This window comes from Salvelinus alpinus, chromosome 22, assembly GCF_045679555.1.
Source record: "Salvelinus alpinus chromosome 22, SLU_Salpinus.1, whole genome shotgun sequence".
In the NCBI taxonomy this organism is placed as follows: Eukaryota; Metazoa; Chordata; class Actinopteri; order Salmoniformes; family Salmonidae; genus Salvelinus; species Salvelinus alpinus.
Window position 1 is genome coordinate 12,549,801 of NC_092107.1, and position 20,575 is coordinate 12,570,375.

Consider the following 20,575-nt stretch of genomic DNA (forward strand, 5'->3'; position numbering starts at 1 on the left):
TATGAAAAAACCTCTAGGAGGCGGCTGCTGAGATGGAATGCTTATGCAACATGCCACCAGTGCGTTCATTCAACTTTCCTTTCTTTTTTTACATTCAGTAGAAAGGAAGTAAGTTGAGGAAGGGAGGTGTTGGGAATATTGAAAGTGTAGCGAAGAAAAGACACCATACATATGCAGAGTATCCCTTAAAGCGTGCCCACCGGATGAGCTGTGCCTTGACTACGCATGTGCTTTTTCTGGGAACAATACAATGCTGATGATAATACAGCCAGCCCATGTTTAAGTGCATAATCACAGGCTTCCAGCTGATGCAAAGCCTGCCTGCAGAATGTCAAGAACAGACATGAGCGTTTGTACTCACAGATCATTAGTGGGCTGCTTTCATGGGGGCTGTTAAACTGTTGTTAAACTGCTGTTAAAGTGGCACAGTCAGAAGACAAAGCATGTATTCTCGTTTGTGCACCATATAAAATACAAATGCTCACATACTGTAGAAAGAGGGATTATATGGCGACTTTTATAGGAGTAGCCTAAATACATTTTGGGTCGGCACAATTAATGACAATGATCTTCAAAGTGATTCATGCATGTGAATTAATGAATGCATTGCTTTCAGTCTTTCCTGATTTATTTAGAGTTTTCCTCCCATCCTTTCACCTCTCCATCTTTGTAGTTGCATTGTTTTAGTAATATACAGTACCAGTCAAACGTTTGGACACACCTACTCTTTCAAGGGTTTTTCTTTAATTTGACTATTTTCTACATTGTAGAATAATAGTGAAGACATCCAAACTATGAAATAACACATATGGAATCATGTAGTAACCAAAAATACATTTTATATTTGAGATTCTTCAAAGTAGCCACTCTTTGCCTTGATGACACCTTTGCACACACTTGGCATTCTCTCAACCAGCTTCACCTGGAATTTTCCAACAGTATTTTCCAACAGTCTTGAAGAAGTTCCCACAGATGCTGAGCACTTGTTGGCAGCTTTTCCTTCACTCTGCGGCCTAACTCATCCCAAACCATCTCAATTGGGTTGAGGTCGGGTGATTGTGGAGGCCAGGCAATCTGATGCAGCACTCCATCAATCTCCTTATTGGTCAAATAACCCTTACACAGCCTGACGGTGTGTTGGGTCATTGTCCTGTTGAAAAACAAATTATAGTGTCACTAAGCTTAAACCAGATGGGATGGCGTATTGCTGCAGAATGCTGTGATAGCCATGCTGGTTAAGTGTGCCTTGAATTCTAAATAAATCACACAGTCTCACCAGCAAAGCACCATAACACCTCCTCCTCCATGCTTTACGGTGGTAAATACACATGCGGAGATCATCCGTTCACCCACACCACGTCTCACAAAGACACGGCGGTTGGAACCAAAAATCTCCAATTTGGACTCATCCGACCAAGGACAGATTTCCACCGGTCTAATGTCCATTGCTGGTGTTTCTTGTTCCAAGCAAGTCTCTTCTTCTTATTGGTGTCCTTTAGTAGTAGTTTCTTTGGAGCAATTTGACCATGAAAGCCTGATTCATGCAATCTCCTCTGAACAGTTGATGTTGAGATGTGTCTGTCACTTGAACTCTGTGAAGCATTTATTTGGGCTGCAATTTCTGAGGTTGGTAACTTGAATGAACTTTTCCTCTGCAGAAGAAGTAACTCTGGGTCTTCCTTTCCTGTGGCAGTCCTCATGAGAGCCAGTTTAATCATAGTGCTTGATGGTTTTTGCAACTGCAATTTAAGAAACTTTCAAAGTTCTTGAAATGCTCCGGATTGAATGACCTTCATGTCTTAAAGTAATGATGGACTGTCGTTTCTCTTTGCTTATTTGAGCTGTTCTTGCCATAATATGGACTTGGTCTTTTACCACCTGCATACCACCTCTACCTTGTCACAACAGAACTGGTTGAATCAAACGCATTAAGAAGGAAAGAACTTCCACAAATGAACTTTTAACAAGGCACACCTGTAAATTGAATTGCATTCCAGGTGACTACCTCATGAAGCTGGTTGAGAGAATGCTAAGCGTGTGCAAAGCTGTCATCAAGGAAAGGGTGTCTACTTTGAAGACTCATAAATATACAAATATATTTCCAACACTTTTTTGGTTACTACATGATTCCATATGTGTTATTTCCTCATGTTGATGTCTTCACTATTATTCTACAATGTAGAAAATAGTAAAAATAAAGAAAAACTCTTGAATGAGTAGATGTCGAAAATGTTGACTGGTACTGTATGTCAAACCCATCATTGTCCATTTTTAATGCCATGCATTTGTCCACTCTGAATTGTCCTTATGCACCTGTCTGTTTTTCTCTCTCTCTCTCTACACCTGTCTGTTTTTAGTTCCCATAGATTTTCTGTAAACAAATCAGCATTACAGCATGTCCACTGCTCACAGGACTTTGGGTGATGCTCTATCAAAGACCAGTCGATATACTGATTGAATGGCTGATTGATTAGAGGCAACAACACGCCAGGCCCTTTTTGTGGTTACTGAGAGCAGCATAGTTAATGCTGTGTAGGAAAAGCTACAACCTGGCTAGATAAATAATAAGAACAGAAAAAAGTGTGCATACTCAATTAACATATGCGTAAGCAGCCTCCCGGGCATTCAAAACAACATAACTTCTTCTTTTTTTTACGACCAAAAGACAAACATGATTCATTTGTCCACATGGAAATAGTGTCGGGATCAATTGCTGTAAACACTGTAATCAGATATGTTTTCACCCCTGTAAACATATATTAATACTAAAATGAATTTGATTAATTCATCCCATACTTGCTTACCGTGTTTCATCAAATAGTGCAACACAATATCTGCAGTGGACAGAGCATTATACAGTATCACTATCCGCTATGCCTTTATTTGTAATCGGAGTTGTACGGTAATTTCATTCCGGAGTCCACAAAGGTCTTTGGATGGCAATACAGTGAGCTCCCAGTGCTGAGCCCCGCACCACAACACAAATGATTCAATTATTTCTCTATAACTGGTGCTGTCTCCCCGGAGATACAACTGACAATAGCTGAATCATCAGGAAATGCCTGTAAAGGACCCCTCCTCATTAGGTCTGAAGACTATAGTGTATCCATAGATAGAGCGAACAGTTAAAGCAGCACTGTATGTACAGTGCATGGAGCATGCTCCTTCCCCCTGCTTTATAAAACCCCTCGCTCAATGAGCGTTGTTGTTCTCTAACCTTGTAGCTAAGAATGGACGTACATCTCGAACACTTAGTGCTTGGGGCTTGAATTTAACAGCGTTACGTGTTGTAGAAATCACGACAACAAGCATTCATCTGCAATGTCACAGGTGGCTGAATAACATGAACAGTTTTCATAAATTGATTGTATTGCACTGCTCACCCTTTCTTGACCCGTGAAAGCATAGCTACTCTGAAGCATTACGGCCACTCTGTTGTCAAGATGAACTGTTCAATAACATATCTAGTGCAGTATCAAAATGACACTGGTATCATCCTACTGTAATTTAATATAAGGCAATGGAGGCTCAGTAATAGTATTCTAGAGAGGAGGTGGGTCAAATTAAAGCTGGATGGATAATGTCATTGACAATGAAATGATCTCCGATTTGCTATTTGGCCATGGCGCTCCTGTGAATTGAGATGCACAGATAGTTTTTTCCATACAGTGACATCAATCATTATTCGCTCTAGTGGACAGCAGTGCCCTATCCACATGTCTGTTTGTTTGTTGGTCAGCATCTCCCCATGGTATTGCTTTCCAACTTCCCCAGATGTTTTTCAACTTGTGTTTGCTCGTCCTGTTTATTGTGCTGCACGACACACCATCAGCATTAAAACCCCATCTGGCTTCTTGGCTGCCAGTAGGAGAGACGGCAGGGCTTTTTAACATGTCTTTAAGATATAAGTCTCGCTGTTATTGTAGATCGCCTTTTTGATATTTTTTCATCCTCCTCTTGAGCTTTGTAAATTAACGTGCATGAGTGTGACTTTGAAACAATCCTGTGGGTTGCACAATGTGCAAATCAATCGTAAATCATCTATGAAGATGAATGAGTGACTGTGTGTGTGTGTGTGTGTGTGTGTGTGTGTGTGTGTGTGTGTGTGTGTGTGTGTGTGTGTGTGTGTGTGTGTGTGTGTGTGTGTGTGTGTGTGTGTGTGTGTGTGTGTGTGTGTGTGTGTGTGTGTGTGTGTGTGTGTGTGTGTGTGTGTTTGTGTGTGTGTGTCTGTGTGTGTGTGTCTGTGGATGTGCGTATATATGCGCCACGCATGTGCATTTGTGCATGGGCACTAGTGATGGGCAGTAGTTACATATCACAATTCTATTTCGGTATTTGACTCCAAGTATCGATTTGTAAAAAAGTAGCGTTAGCTAGCGCTAATCAGTACCTCCGCCAAAACTCTGGTATTTTTTTTTTTTTTTTAAATAGTAAGCCAACATGTTTTCAGCCCTTTTATTTCCCTGACTGATCAAAGCTCATTTTCCCACGCTCTCTCGTCTCAGCAGACAAATAGTGAGCAATATGTTTGGAACATCAAATCACAATAAAATTGCAGTATTGAATTGCAATACATATTGAATCGTGAGAATCGCAATACATAAGGTATCGGCACTTAAGCATCGTGATGGTATCGTATCGTGAGGTCCCTGGCAATTCTCTTCCCTAATGGGCGCGTGTGTTATGCAATACATACAGCAAGCAGACCCTTTAATGACACTGTTGAGCCCATACCAAGGTCACTGAGCCACACAACTGAACTAACCAGGCCTTTCAGAGAAAATGTCCTGGCTCTAGCATCCAATCCCCCCCTGCCACTGTACAGACACAAGCCCCAAAAGCATTATCTAGACAGACCCAGAAACTCTAGATCTCTTGCACTGGATCCCAAATAATAATGTGCGGATGTTTTGTGAGAGAGAAAAGACACAGTGGGTAAAGTAAAGAGAAGAGAGGCTGTATAGAAAACACTGGAAGAGAGCTCAGAGAAAAGAGGAGAGAGGCTGTATAGAAAACACTGGAAGGGAGCTCAGAGAGAAGAGGAGAGAGGCTGTATAGAAAACACTGGAAGGGAGCTCAGAGAAAAGAGGAAAGAGGCTGTATAGAAAACACTGGAAGGGAGCTCAGAGAGAAGAGGAGAGAGGCTGTATAGAAAACACTGGAAGGGAGCTCAGAGAGAAGAGGAGAGAGGCTGTATAGAAAACACTGGAAGGGAGCTCAGAGAAAAGAGGAGAGAGGCTGTATAGAAAACACTGGAAGAGAGCTCAGAGAAAAGAGAGAAGAGGAGAGAGGCTGTATAGAAAACACTGGAAGGGAGCTCAGAGAGAAGAGAAGAGAGGCTGTATAGAAAACACTGGAAGAGAGCTCAGAGAAAAGAGAGAAGAGGAGAGAGGCTGTATAGAAAACACTGGAAGAGAGCTCAGAGAAAAGAGAGAAGAGGAGAGAGGCTGTATAGAAAACACGAAGAAAGCTTAGAGAAAAGAAAGAGAGAGGTATTTCTTTGGGCGATAAAAAAAAGTGCAAGAGGAGGAACAATATTAGTAAAAGTGTAAAAAATAGAAGAAACGCTCTTCGTGTTAAGTGCCGTAGAATATCCTTTGCGGGAACCTGGCACTTCGAAATTCGAAAACAGTCAAATTGCTTTGGATAGAGTTGCTCTTCAGGCACATAATTAATGAAAAAAGCCTTTCAAACTAGTATTGTGCCTCATTTTCTCAAACAGGTAGTTTGGTATAATTGCTTATTTTCTGCACATAATGGAAAACAATATTTTATGCCTTTGTCTTTCTAATGCCAATAATTCCATTCTACTCAATTGATGTCCTTTGAGCAAGTGATGTCATTCTGAAGTAAAAGGTTGGTAGACCATGGCGCCACTCTCCCCCAGCCCTGCAGTCCATCCAGCTAAGTCCTATTCCCAGATTTATGACTCAAAACCCTCCTATCCAATTCTGATGGCAGCGAATATATTTTGCCTAATGCCTGATGTTCTTCCATGCTGATAGTGTTCTGCATTTGATGTCAGTGGGTGTAAATCTTTTTGCACAGGAGATTGAGGCAGACAAAGGAGACAGCTGCCAGTCTGAGCCCCTTCCTGCCAAGTGTTAGTCTCAAACAGAGAGCAGCCAGCTCTTTCGGACTCCAAACTTCCCTTTGTTCAAAGCAGGGAACGCAAGGAGAGACGGATACTATCATACTGTTGCAGGCACACTCCCTTACTGGCTAATCACGTACCCAGTGAACAGGCAAGGAGGGGGCATGAGAGCCTCCCCCCAAGAAGACATAATTGTAAATATTTCACTCTTTATGGAAAGTTGGGAAATGTTGTCATGTTGGCTCTGCAGTATACTGGGTTAGGAACACTGGTAGTGAGTGATGGGTGATACATGTGGAGACTGTGGAGACTCCGTTTATCCGGGCACGGTGCATGTCATTGGATTCCATTAAGGTTTCATTGTGTCCCCATAATATTCTGTGGTAAAATGTTCTACTGTAATGCATTGAATGTCGGGTGATAATGGTTCGGTAGCTTGAGAACAATTGACCCTTAGCTAAGCCCCGCCCCAGACTTTTTGGGCAACTAAACGCAGTGCTCTAGTGAATAGCAACTGTCGCTAACTAAGCTTGTGTCCAACGCCTTCGGACAAGCTCTAGTTTCAAACGCATGAAAGCCAAGGAGAGCAATGGCTTTTTAGTTTTTATTTAAATGGCTAAATCATTTAACAGTGCACCAGGGGTACTTGTGATTGTGATTCCTGAAATGCAGAGCCTGTTTCTTTTTTAGCAATTCACCCTTTGGGTGACTCAATGTATATTATAAACTGTGTGGTTCAAGCTCTGAATGCTTATTGGCTTACAGCAGTGGTATATTAGACCGTATACCACGGGTATGACAAAACATTTATTTTTACTGCTCTAATTTTGTTGGTAACCAGTTTATAATAGCAATAAGGCACCTCAGGGGTTTGTGGTATATGGCCAATATACCACGGTTAAGGGCTGTATCCAGGCACTCCGCTCTGTGTCATTCATAAGAACATCCCTTAGCCGTGGTATAATGGCCATATACCACATCCCCTCGGGCCTTATTGCTTAAGTATATTATGAACAACAGGAATCTCACATGTATCTTACCTGTAATTACGGTACAATGTAATTGTATTTAACCTTTATTTAACTAGGCAAGTCTGTTAAGAACAAATTCTTATTTAAAATGACACCCTAACCCCGGCCAAACCCTCCCCTAACCCGGATGACAATGGGCCAATTGTGCGCCGCCCTATGGGACTCCCGATCACTGCCGGTTGTGATACAGCCTGGGATCGAACCAGGGTCTGTAGTGATGCTTTTAGCACTGAGCGCCACTCGGGAACTAAATGGTAGGAAGCTTTAACCCACTTCTTTGTTTGATAATTGTCTAAGCTCTGCATATAAGCGTAAGTACTGTTCTCAATGGCCAATACGTTCAAAAACATTTAGACAACATCATATGCTGTTAAATATATATTAGCAGAAAGTATGCCTTCAAACGCAAGTCATGAATATTTTCTTCTGCTCCAGCATTGAGGGATTTAGTTAGTACTGACCTTGACCACCACTGTATGTTGAGAACGTTTGCATTTCACTTCCAAGACACCTCAAACTTCTTTGCAAACGCATGAGGATTTCTGGATTAGTTTAAAGAGCTGGAAAAGATTAAAAGCCTACTTTATCACAAATCCACGCTCTCAATTATCCCCCTCAAAAGGTTTGACCAAACCCTGACACATTTGATTAACCTTGGGTATTTAAACTATGTTTTCTGTTACCATAGGTATCTAAGGTTACTTGTTATTGGGCCAGATTCCACTTAGACTGATATGTTTTGTAGACTGCTTTAATTGATTGTTGTGGTCACATTTAAAGGGCAGTGCTTAATTCAGCAATTCCTCGACAAACCTTGAAGGGGGAATTTGCCCTGTTTGCATTACTGGGCTTTTAATAGAGTGACATTGTGTAATGAAATTAATCCTACCCAAGCTATGGGGTCAATTACATGACATTTAAATGTAGCCTCCAAAGTGAATAGGCAATAATAGACAGCCTTGGCTTAGCCAGCATGGCTCATAGGCCTAAAGCATAGTGAGTGAGGTATTGACCCACTCATTCCCTTCTTGCTGCATTATTGATCTAACCAGGAGTGGGAGAGCCAGGGACATACTACAAGGTGAGCCAGGTACATACTACTCATTTGTTGACTGTTTCTTACATAGTGCTTAAAAGGGGCAATGCCGTTAAAAAGTGTCTAGTTATTCTTTTATTATAAGTAAGAGACATGCTATTCATGGGTTGCATGCTTCATCACAATATTGTTTTGAACGTTCTCTTGAGGACTGATGCCCGAATGAACGGTCCAATAGCTACTCAATGGCATTCTATGAGCCGCCATCTGACGATGAAGCTGTAGTCGAAAGTGCTGATAGTGACTAAGAAAAAAGAAAAACCTTATGTCATCACTGTGATGTTGCAAGTTTACTTAGGATGGAGTATAACTTTAGCTAGCTAGCCGGATTTTAGCTAGCTAAGGTTAGCATTGCTAGCTAGCTATGATAACAATCCCATCCCTCTAAAGTCCATTTGACGACATGATAATGATGGCAAAGTTGTTTCCTACTAACTACTTGCCTACTTTAGCAATGTCACTATAGTGACAATGATATAGTGTCTCCTCACTATAGTGTCTCCTCAGATAATATTTGCTAGATTGAGCTATATAAGGCCATAAGCAAACAGGAAAACGCTCATCCAGAGGCGGCGCTCCAAGTGGCTGGGGACTTTGATGCAGGGAAACTTAAATCCGTTTTACCAAATTTCTACCAGCATGTTAAATGTGTAACCAGAGGAAATAAAACTCCAGACCACCTTTACTCCACACACAGAGACACGTACAAAGCTCTCCCTCGCCCTCCATTTGGCAAATCTGACCATAATTATATCCTCCTGATTCCTGCTTACAAGCAAAAACTAAAGCAGGAAGCACGTGGTCAATAAAAAAGTGGTCAGATGATGGAGATGCTAAGCTACAGGACAGTTTTTCTAGCACAGACTGGAATGTGTTCCAGGATTCTTCCGATGACATTGAGGAGTACACCACATCAGTCACTGGCGTCATTAATAAATCAAATCAAATCAAATCAAATCAAATTTTATTAGTCACATACACATGGTTAGCAGATGTTAATGCGAGTGTAGCGAAATGCTTGTGCTTCTAGTTCCGACAATGCAGTAATAACCAACAAGTAATCTAACCTAACAATTCCACAACTACTACCTTATACACACACAAGTGTAAAGGGATAAAGAATATGTACATAAAGATATATGAATGAGTGGTGGTACAGAACGGCATGGCAAGATGCAGTAGATGGTATAGAGTACGGTATATACATATGAGATGAGTACTGTAGGGTATGTAAACATAAAGTGGCATAGTTTAAAGTGGCTAGTGGTACATGTATTACATAAAGATGGCAAGATGCAGTAGATGATATAGAGTACAGTATATACATATGAGATGGGTAATGTAGGGTATGTAAACATTATATTAAGTGGCATTGTTTAAAGTGGCTAGTGGTACATTTTTACATAATTTCCATCAATTCCCATTTTTAAAGTGGCTGGAGTTGAGTCAGTATGTTGGCAGCGGCCGCTAAATGTTAGTGGTGGCTGTTTAACAGTCTGATGGCCTTGAGATAGAAGCTGTTTTTCAGTCTCTCGGTCCCTGCTTTGATGCACCTGTACTGACCTCGCCTTCTGGATGATAGCGGGGTGAACAGGCAGTGGCTTGGGTGGTTGTTGTCCTTGATGATCTTTATGGCCTTCCTGTGACATCGGGTGGTGTAGGTGTCCTGGAGGGCAGGTAGTTTGCCCCCGGTGGTGCGTTCTGCAGACCTCACTACCCTCTGGAGAGCCTTACGGTTGTGGGCGGAGCAGTTGCCGTACCAGGCGGTGATACAGCCCGACAGGATGCTCTCGATTGTGCATCTGTAGAAGTTTGTGAGTGCTTTTGGTGACAAGCCGAATTTCTTCAGCCTCCTGAGGTTGAAGAGGCGCTGCTGCGCCTTCTTCACAACGCTGTCTGTGTGGGTGGACCAATTCAGTTTGTCCGTGATGTGTACACCGAGGAACTTAAAACTTTCCACCTTCTCCACTACTGACCCGTCGATGTGGATAGGGGGGTGCTCCCTCTGCTGTTTCCTGAAGTCCACAATCATCTCCTTTGTTTTGTTGACGTTGAGTGTGAGGTTATTTTCCTGACACCACACTCCGAGGGCCCTCACCTCCTCCCTGTAGGCCGTCTCGTCGTTGTTGGTAATCAAGCCTACCACTGTAGTGTCATCCGCAAACTTGATGATTGAGTTGGAGGCGTGCATGGCCACGCAGTCGTGGGTGAACAGGGAGTACAGGAGAGGGCTCAGAACGCACCCTTGTGGGGCCCCAGTGTTGAGGATCAGCGGGGTGGAGATGTTGTTACCTACCCTCACCACCTGGGGGCGGCCCGTCAGGAAGTCCAGGACCCAGTTGCACAGGGCGGGGTCGAGACCCAGGGTCTCGAGCTTGATGACGAGTTTGGAGGGTACTATGGTGTTAAATGCTGAGCTGTAATCGATGAACAGCATTCTCACATGGGTATTCCTCTTGTCCAGATGGGTTAGGGCAGTGTGCAGTGTGGTTGCGATTGCGTCGTCTGTGGACCTATTGGGTCGGTAAGCAAATTGGAGTGGGTCTAGGGTGTCCGGTAGGGTGGAGGTGATATGGTCCTTGACTAGTCTCTCAAAGCACTTCATGATGACGGAAGTGAGTGCTACGGGGCGGTAGTCGTTTAGCTCAGTTACCTTAGCTTTCTTGGGAACAGGAACAATGGTGGCCCTCTTGAAGCATGTGGGAACAGCAGACTGGGATAAGGATTGATTGAATATGTCCGTAAACACACCAGCCAGCTGGTCTGCGCATGCTCTGAGGACGCGGCTGGGAATGCCGTCTGGGCCTGCAGCCTTGCGAGGGTTAACACGTTTAAATGTTTTACTCACCTCGGCTGCAGTGAAGGAGAGCCCGCAGGTTTTGGTAGGGGGCCGTGTCAGTGGCACTGTATTGTCCTCAAAGCGGGCAAAAAAGTTGTTTAGCCTGTCTGGGAGCAAGACATCCTGGTCCGCGACGGGGCTGGTTTTCTTTTTGTAATCCGTGATTGACTGTAGACCCTGCCACATACCTCTTGTGTCTGAGCTGTTGAATTGCGACTCGATTTTGTCTCTGTACTGGGACTTAGCCTGTTTGATTGCCTTGCGGAGAGAATAGCTACACTGTTTGTATTCGGTCATGCTTCCGGTCACCTTGCCCTGGTTAAAAGCAGTGGTTCGCGCTTTCAGTTTCACGCGAATGCTGCCGTCAATCCACGGTTTCTGGTTTGGGAATGTTTTAATCGTTGCTGTGGGTACGACATCGTCAATGCACTTCCTAATGAACTCGCTCACCGAATCAGCATATTCGTCAATATTGTTGTTGGACGCAATGCGGAACATATTCCAATCCGCGTGATCGAAGCAGTCTTGAAGCGTGGATTCAGATTGGTCGGACCAGCGTTGAACAGACCTGAGCGCGGGAGCTTGTTGTTTTAGTTTCTGTTTGTAGGCTGGAATCAACAAAATGGAGTCAATACAGTGCATCGATGATGTCATCCCCACAGTGACCGTACGTACACACCCCAACCAGAAGCCATGGATTACAGGCAACCTCCGCACTGAGCTAAAGGGTAGAGCTGTCGCTTTCAAGGAGTGGGACTCTAACCCAGACGCTTATAAGAAATCCCGCTATGCCCTCCGACCAACCATCACAGGCAAAGCGTCAATACAGGACTGAGATTGAATCGTACTACACCGGCTCTGACGCTCATTGAATGTGGCAGGGCTTGCAAACTATTACAGACTACAAAGGGAAGCACAGTCGCGAGCTGCTCAGTGAACGAGCCCACCAGATGAGCTAAATTACTTCTATGCTCGCTTCGAGGCTAGCAACACTGAAGCATGCATGAAAGCATCAGCTGTTCCCGGAAGACTGTGTGATAACGCTCTCTGTGGCCGATGTGAGTAAGACCTTTAAACAGGTCAAAATTCCCAAGGCCGCATGGCCAGACGGACGTGTACTACTGACCAACTGGCAAGTGTCTTCACTGACATTTTCAACCTGTCCCTGACTGAGTCTGTAATACCAACATGTTTCAAGCAGACCACCATAGTCTCTGTGCACAAGAACACTAAGGTAACCTGCCTAAATGAATACCGACCCATAACACTCACGTCTGTAGCCATGAAGTGGTTTGAAATGCTGGTCATGGCTCACATCAACACCATTATCCCAGAAAGACTAGAACCACTCCAATTTGTATACCGCCCCAAAAGATCCACAGATGACGCAATCTCTATTGCACTGTTGGTATTACAGACTCAGTCAGGGACAGGTTGAAAATGTCAGTGAAGACACTTGCCCTTAGTGTTCTTGTGCACAGAGACTATGGTGGTCTGCTTGAAACATGTTGGTATTACAGACTCAGTCTGGTTGAAAATGTCAGTGAAGACACTTGCCCTTTCCCACCTGGACAAAAGGAACACCTACGTAAGAATGCTATTCATTGACTACAGCTCAGCGTTCAACACCATAGTGCCCTCAAAGCTCATCACTAAGGTAGTGGGAGAAGATGGAAATAGCTGAACCTGGGCCAACATTGTGCACATTTTGTCATTGATGATGAGTATGATCCTTTAAAAAAATAAATAGAGAAAAAAAAACTTTTTCATGGTATCCAATTGTTAGTAGTTACTGTCTTGTCTCATCGCTCTGCTCTGTAGATCCTCTGCTCTCATCCTTCTAGACCTATCGGCTGCCTTTGATACTGTGAACCATCAGATCCTCCTCTCCACCCTCTCCGAGCTGGGCATCTCCGGCGCGGCCCACGCTTGGATTGCGTCCTACCTGACAGGTCGCTCCTACCAGGTGGCGTGGCGAGAATCTGTCTCCGCACCACGTGCTCTCACCACTGGTGTCCCCCAGGGCTCTGTTCTAGGCCCTCTCCTATTCTCGCTATACACCAAGTCACTTGGCTCTGTCATATCCTCACATGGTCTCTCCTATCATTGCTATGCAGACGACACACAATTAATCTTCTCCTTTCCCCCCTCTGATAACCAGGTGGTGAATCGCATCTCTGCATGTCTGGCAGACATATCAGTGTGGATGACGGATCACCACCTCAAGCTGAACCTCGGCAAGACGGAGCTGCTCTTCCTCCCGGGGAAGGACTGCCCGTTCCATGATCTCGCCATCACGGTTGACAACTCCATTGTGTCCTCCTCCCAGAGTGCTAAGAACCTTGGCGTGATCCTGGACAACACCCTGTCGTTCTCAACTAACATCAAGGCGGTGACCCGTTCCTGTAGGTTCATGCTCTACAACATTCGCAGAGTATGACCCTGCCTCACGCAGGAAGCGGCGCAGGTCCTAATCCAGGCACTTGTCATCTCCCGTCTGGATTACTGCAACTCGCTGTTGGCTGGGCTCCCTGCCTGTGCCATTAAACCCCTACAACTCATCCAGAACGCCGCAGCCCGTCTGGTGTTCAACTTTCCCAAGTTCTCTCACGTCACCCCGCTCCTCCGCTCTCTCCACTGGCTTCCAGTTGAAGCTCGCATCCGCTACAAGACCATGGTGCTTGCCTACGGAGCTGTGAGGGGAACGGCACCTCCGTACCTTCAGGCTCTGATCAGGCCCTACACCCAAACAAGGGCACTGCGTTCATCCACCTCTGGCCTGCTCGCCTCCCTACCTCTGAGGAAGTACAGTTCCCGCTCAGCCCAGTCAAAACTGTTCGCTGCTCTGGCACCCCAATGGTGGAACAAACTCCCTCACGACGCCAGGTCAGCGGAGTCAATCACCACCTTCCGGAGACACCTGAAACCCCACCTCTTTAAGGAATACCTAGGATAGGATAAAGTAATCCTTCTAACCCCCCCCCCTTAAAAGAGTTAGATGCACTATTGTAAAGTGGTTGTTCCACTGGATATCATAAGGTGAATGCACCAATTTGTAAGTTGCTCTGGATAAGAGCGTCTGCTAAATGACTTAAATGTAAATGTAAATCGCTACAACTCCCGTACGGGCTCGGGAGAGACAAAGGTCGAGAGCCATGCGTCCTCCGAAACACAACCCAACCAAGCCGCACTGCTTCTTAACACAGCTCGCATCCAACCCGGAAGCCAGCCGCACCAATGTGTCGGAGGAAACACCGTACACCTAGCGACCTGGTCAGCGTGCACTGCGCCCGGCCCGCCACAGGAGTCGCTAGTGCGCGATGAGACAAGGATATCTCTACCGGCCAAACCTTCCCTAACACGGACGACGCTAGGCCAATTGTGCGGCTTGAACCCAGAGTCTCTGGTGGCACAGCTAGCACTGCGATGCAGTGCCTTAGACCACTGCACCACCCGGGAGGCCCTCGAAACATCTGATCTTAATAAATGTTTTTGTTCCCAAAACTAAAATCTGTGATGAACACAGTGTACTACGTTTTATAGAGCACTTTGCCAAAGTTTTTTCAAAAATTGCGTTGTTTAGGAGTGCAAGATCGAATTGAGTTTGTGCACACGTGTACTTCACAGAGCCGGCATTCCCTAACGGAAATATGCAAATACATGCTACAACGTACCAATAGGATCTCGCTAGCTCATGCTTCACTTTGCCCACCTCCTTGCTTGTTCTGCCCATTATGCTTAACTTGCTCCCACTGTAAACGATAAACTATCTTGGGTTAGCTATAAATATCTTTGGTGTATGTTTATCTGTTATATGATTCCTAAAAAATAGTAAGCCTTCTGGATGGAATGCAAGAATGAATGTATAACCCTTATGATAGATCATATGAATTATGAAAGATCAGGTTGGAGGTCTAGCTGGTTTAACTGAGCTACAGGCAGATATGATCCTATTATTTCAGTTATGGACTATCAGATATTACATTATGTTTTCTCAAATGTTAGGGTGAAAACCTTAGGATTATAAAATGTAACTTCGTCACCTTGCCAACAGGCTATAGCTACACAATTCCCTTCCGTTCATGATTCCATTTCTTACAGTGGCAAGAAAAAGTATGTGAACCCTTTGGAATGACCTGGATTTCTGCATAAATTGGTCATAATATTTGATCTGATCTTCATCTAAGTCACAACACCAGACAAACACAGTCTGCTTAAACTAATAAGACACAAACAATTATATGTGTTCATGTCTTTATTGAACACACCGTGTAAACAATCACAATGCAGGGTGGGGAAAGTATTTGAACCCTTGGATTTAATATCTGGTTGACCCTCCTTTGGCAGCAATAAACTCAACCAAACGTTTTCTGTAGTTGTGGATCAGACCTGCACAACGGTCAGGAGGAATTTTGGACCATTCTTCTTTACAAAACTGTTTCAGTTCAGCAATATTCTGAGGATGTCTGGTGTGAACCTCTCTCAAGGTCATGCCACAGCATTGGGGTCAGGACTCTGACTATGCCACTCCCGAAGATGTACTTTCTTCTGTTGAAGCCATTCTGTTGTTGATTTACTTCCTTGTTTGGGGTCGTAAATGTAAATAAGAATTTGTTCTTAACTGATTCCATATGTGTTATTTCATAGTTGTGATGTCTTCATTACTGTTCTACAATGTAGAAAATAGTAAAAATAAAGAAAAATCCTGGAATGTGTAGGTGTGTCCAAACTTTTGACTGGTACTTGCTTAATTAATGTAATGAATATTATGGTGTTTTTATTCCAAGAAAAATGAAAAACCCTCTGGGGTTATAGGACTTGCATCCTTGGCACAATAAAGTTATTATATTCTACTCAATCCATAGGCTTCATTAATGCCATTCAGACTTTAGTCAATACAACAACTATGAATGCTGAGGTTCATAGGTTCTGATCTAATATTCATACCAAACATTTTAGGGTCCATACACAGATTGGCTACATACTGTAGCTAGCTACACATTCATAGGCATACAGTTATTTTTATCCTCCACTACACAATAAGCAAATAAATAGTTAGCTAGCTATGTTACTTCAGCTGCACTGCATGGCAAATATAAGCAAGGCAATCTAACACAATTGTACATTCAATTTGCAGTAAATGCTTTAGCTAGCTAGATTCTTTATATCCACTGTTTCACAAGATGACAGTCTGGTTAGATGGTTTTCTCAGGAGTCCCTAAAACATTATAAAATACAAATTACAATTTCATACTCATGTCATAACACTAGATAGCTAGCTGGCTAATGTTAGCTAGTCAACTAACTTGCTAAATAGCAATTTTCATAAATTTACTTCATGACAAGAAATATGCACAATCATTTGTCTCTACATTAAGTAACATATTCCTCTCAATTGTACATGTTTTGCTTGACTCGTTATGACGTTATAATTACTTACATTTTCCTCCACTGTAATGTTTTGTCAGCCATCTTTGCTGAAGAAAGTCATCAGCGCCGGATGGCTCGCGTCAAATTTGTCATTGGAACCACTCGATATGATTGGTCATATAAAAACATTGGGACCCAAATGCATAATGAGTGCTCTAACTCCCCCTTGCGGTGGTCTGGAGCAATGAAGCCGTGACGCCGGGTACCTCTAAGTCACGCGGTGTAAGCTCGCAACTTTTAAAGGAGGAACCACTGTACTTGAAGACGAGAATGAGACAGACACACAAACACACAGAACAGACAGGTGAACATCGACGGACAGAGAAGCAGCTGAACTGGTTCCCCCCTAACCCTCCTATGTGTATGATGGAGGTGGCTGATGTACATACCAAACTGGTGGTGCAGGTCGTAGAAATGCTATAGCCTGGTCCCAGTTCTGTTTATGCCAACTCCTATCCTATGACAGCTGTCATGCCATGTTACCATGTTAGATTACTTGTTAGATATTACTGCACTGTCGGAACTAGAAGCACAAGCATTTCGCTACACTCGCATTAACATCTGCTAACCATGTGTATATGACCAATACAATTTGATTTGATTATCAGTTGGCTTGGCTATCCAGTACATAGGTGTCTATAGCACAAACAGATCAAAGATCAAGCTGACATTTGGCTGATTGTCAGAACAGAAAGAGTGAAACTTCAATGTACTTGAGGACTACTCTAGAAATTGTTGGCTTTGTTACAGGAAAGATAGAAAGGGGAATATGACGTGGTTTGCTTGGGTAGCACCTGAATGCAAGGGAAAGTGGTTGTGTATGATGCTATGGTTATGATAGTGATGTAACTTGCTCTTTGTTTTCAGATTTGAATGAGACAATGTATTCCTTCAATAAAGTTATTGTTTTCTTAATACTATATTACTTATGCATGTTTTTCCTTATCATATATAAAGACTCAATGGTTTCTGTCATTTGTTTTGGTGCAGATATGTGTTTAATTTACTATCTATCTGATTTTAGAAACTCTGTCAATTAAACAGGTGTAATTTTGTAAAGATCAGAATAGAAGCACCTTTTACTGTGAACGAGTTATACCTTCCAGAAATTGAGTTGTAAAACAATAGCAAGATACTTTCATGCCATGATTTTGTCCTTCATTATAACCTTTTTTTATGATCTGAGATTTGTATTTTATTAACGCAAATATATGTGACACAATGGAGCACTGTGGCAGTTAAATGAAAGAATTGCAGTGGATTGTTTATTATGTTATGTAAATAACTAACAAGAGAATTTATGAAGAATGACAACAGGTTTCAAGCCTTAATCGCATTTGCACAAGTACAATGAAATGGCTTTCTCGCAAGCTCTAAATCCAACAATGCAGTAATGAACGTAGTACTAAAGATAACAAGGTAGAACAAAAAACACAGGAGAAATAGAAATAGGACGAACACAATGTGCAGGGATACTGGAGTGATAGAGGTAGATATGTATAGGGGTAAGGTGACTAGGCATCAGGATATATGATAGAGTAGCAGTAGTGTAAATTAAGATTGTATGTGAGTGTGTGTGTGTGTGTGTGTGTAGAGTCAGTATGAATGTGTGTGCATGTTAGGTGTTTGTGAGCAAATGGTGTGTGTGGACCATTTTAAGTCCTTAGTGGTTTGAAGCCCGAGGAACTTGAAGCTCTCGACCCGCTCCACTGCACTTATTTGTTGCAACAACCTTTCACTGCAGTTTGGTTTCTTTATTTACTTTCAACAACAGAATTCAACAATGTATTCTCATTAGAAAATGTTTAATAATCTCCAGTATCATCACAAAGTATATTTCGCTAAATGATGAAATATAATTTGTGATAATACTGAAGAATATACCATGGGCAATTGCATCTCAGAGACATAACACAAGTAATATTAAGTCTACTTTTTATTGCTTACTGTGTCTGACCTCAGACACAGAGGTCTTTAGTCTACCCTGTAGATAATCATGGTATTCTGCAATGATTAGTAGGCAGACAGGGTATAGGCCAGGATGGTCCAACATGCAAACAGGCTGTTCTGGTCCTGCATCTTCTGGTGACCTATTGAAAGCAGTTCAACAATGATATAGCAAATTAAATGAATTGATGAAAAAACAAAGTAGCCTAGACACCTGTAGAAATTCGTCTCTTTCAGGGTCCAGCTCCAACTGACAGGTGGAATACCATGTGCCTTGTTGTTTTTTGAGGGGGTAAGAGGGTGGTCTCTAGACGATTCTATCAGCCAATCAGGTTGTGTATATAAATATCTAATTTCATTTAACATTTTGTTTCCTAACGCCCACACGATCAGAGTGAGCATTTCAGTGGCCCAAGGAGGCTGAGGGAAAGAAATGATTACACAGTGATTTATTAGACATAAAGTGATTATTTAAAAACAAAATAAAAAAAACTGTATAGGAGCTTTAAAAGTACCAGCATTACACAAGTTCGGTCCTAGTATATGCATACAGTAGTACTGTGTTCATTTAAGGCATATCACAATTCCTCCCTTCTATTCCTCTCATAAGTAGACTTTCTTTATGTGTTTTCAATATCAAATACCAGACTTTCTAAATATGGCCAGGTGAAGCAACAATAGTCCTGGTATTCTAGCTCTATTTCATGCTTACCTGACTGAAACACCTTATCTCGATCTATAGATTTAGCGACATCAATAGAGGAGGCATTCAACACTGCCCTCTTATCTTGATTCGACTAACAAAATGACCTTTTATGCCAATACAATTGGGAAGGTGCACTTTTTGTTGTAACAGTAGTAGACTGACATTAAAGTCAAAGCAATAACGGAGTCCAAATTTAGACAGCGATAAAGCCAGACCACATTAAGCCTGTGGTAGTGAATGTAATAACAATGGCCTACTGCTCACACACGCAGCAGATGAACCACAACAAAACCACGCCAAACTACATCTGGACAAACAGTACATCACTATAGGTGTGTGACTTTGTTATTAAAACCCTATACAATGCAACTCTTCAAAACCTACAGTAACCCAGTGACATGACGTAACGTCATAGTGTATCATTGAAAGGCAATTCAGTATGACTGATCTCAATAATAATACAGGTACCCAGCCTGTAACAAAACTCGACACTGATTCATCCAGGTCAAGGCTCCACATCTCTAAAGTCCATGCTTTTCTTCCTCAAGGTTGTGTAGGCTCTATTGCAGCATGTGAAAGCCTTTCAAGCAATCCCTATCTCAGGTGACGGAAGGAGGTGTGAATGAGTGATACACTCTGACAGAAAGAGAGAGTGAGAGAGGGGCAGCTCAAAAAACAGGCCAAGGTACATTGTCAATTCGTGGGCCAATCAGGGTTTCCTTTTCATAGGGTTGTGCTGTAGTGGTGCCAGAACCCAGTGGAGAGACACAAACAGCTTCATGAGTACAGCTGAACTTGGGATGTTAAAAGCCGGACTCAGCAGGAGCAGAGCTGAGCCCATATGCTAAAATGTCTGTCTGTCTATCTCTCTGATCTGACTCACACCTCCTGAGATCTCAAAGGAAATGCAGCAGAGAAATGCTGCGATGAGATAGCAGTTTACACAATTGCACTCAACAACAACTCCATAGTAATTACCCTTTGAGAGACCTCCCATTTCCCACACCTTTATCAAAATCCTAAAATGGGGGAAAAAAACATAATTGCCCATTTCTTCAAGTCATTGAGATTCGCATTAACTCTAAAACATAAATAAATTGTAACCTTTTGACTGGTGAGGGGTTGAGGGGTGAGGGGTTGAAATATTGGGCACCAGCACACAATGTAGCCTGCTATGAGAGTTGACTAAATACATTTTTACAAGCATTTAGCTAACGAAATTCACAAAATAATTTGTTATAAATGCAACATAATATATTTTTATGCAGTTCGCATTTTTTCCCTTCATCTCTAATGAATTGTTGGTTTAGGAAATTAGCGAACCAGCTCTTCATATTACATTCTGTCTCTCCCTCTCTCTCCAATGATCCCCAGTAGATAAGCGTGATTTGGCTCTGACATAACGAAGCTCAAAACAGAACCCTCACTGTCT

General features: G+C 42.8%; 1 protein-coding gene across 3 annotated transcripts in view; it reads right to left on the bottom strand.

Moving 5' to 3' along the window:
* LOC139549749 (limbic system-associated membrane protein-like) overlaps positions 1 to 20,575 on the bottom strand; it is a 1,088,465-nt gene that overhangs the window by 191,196 nt on the left and 876,694 nt on the right. The gene's annotated exons all lie outside the window — the stretch shown is intronic.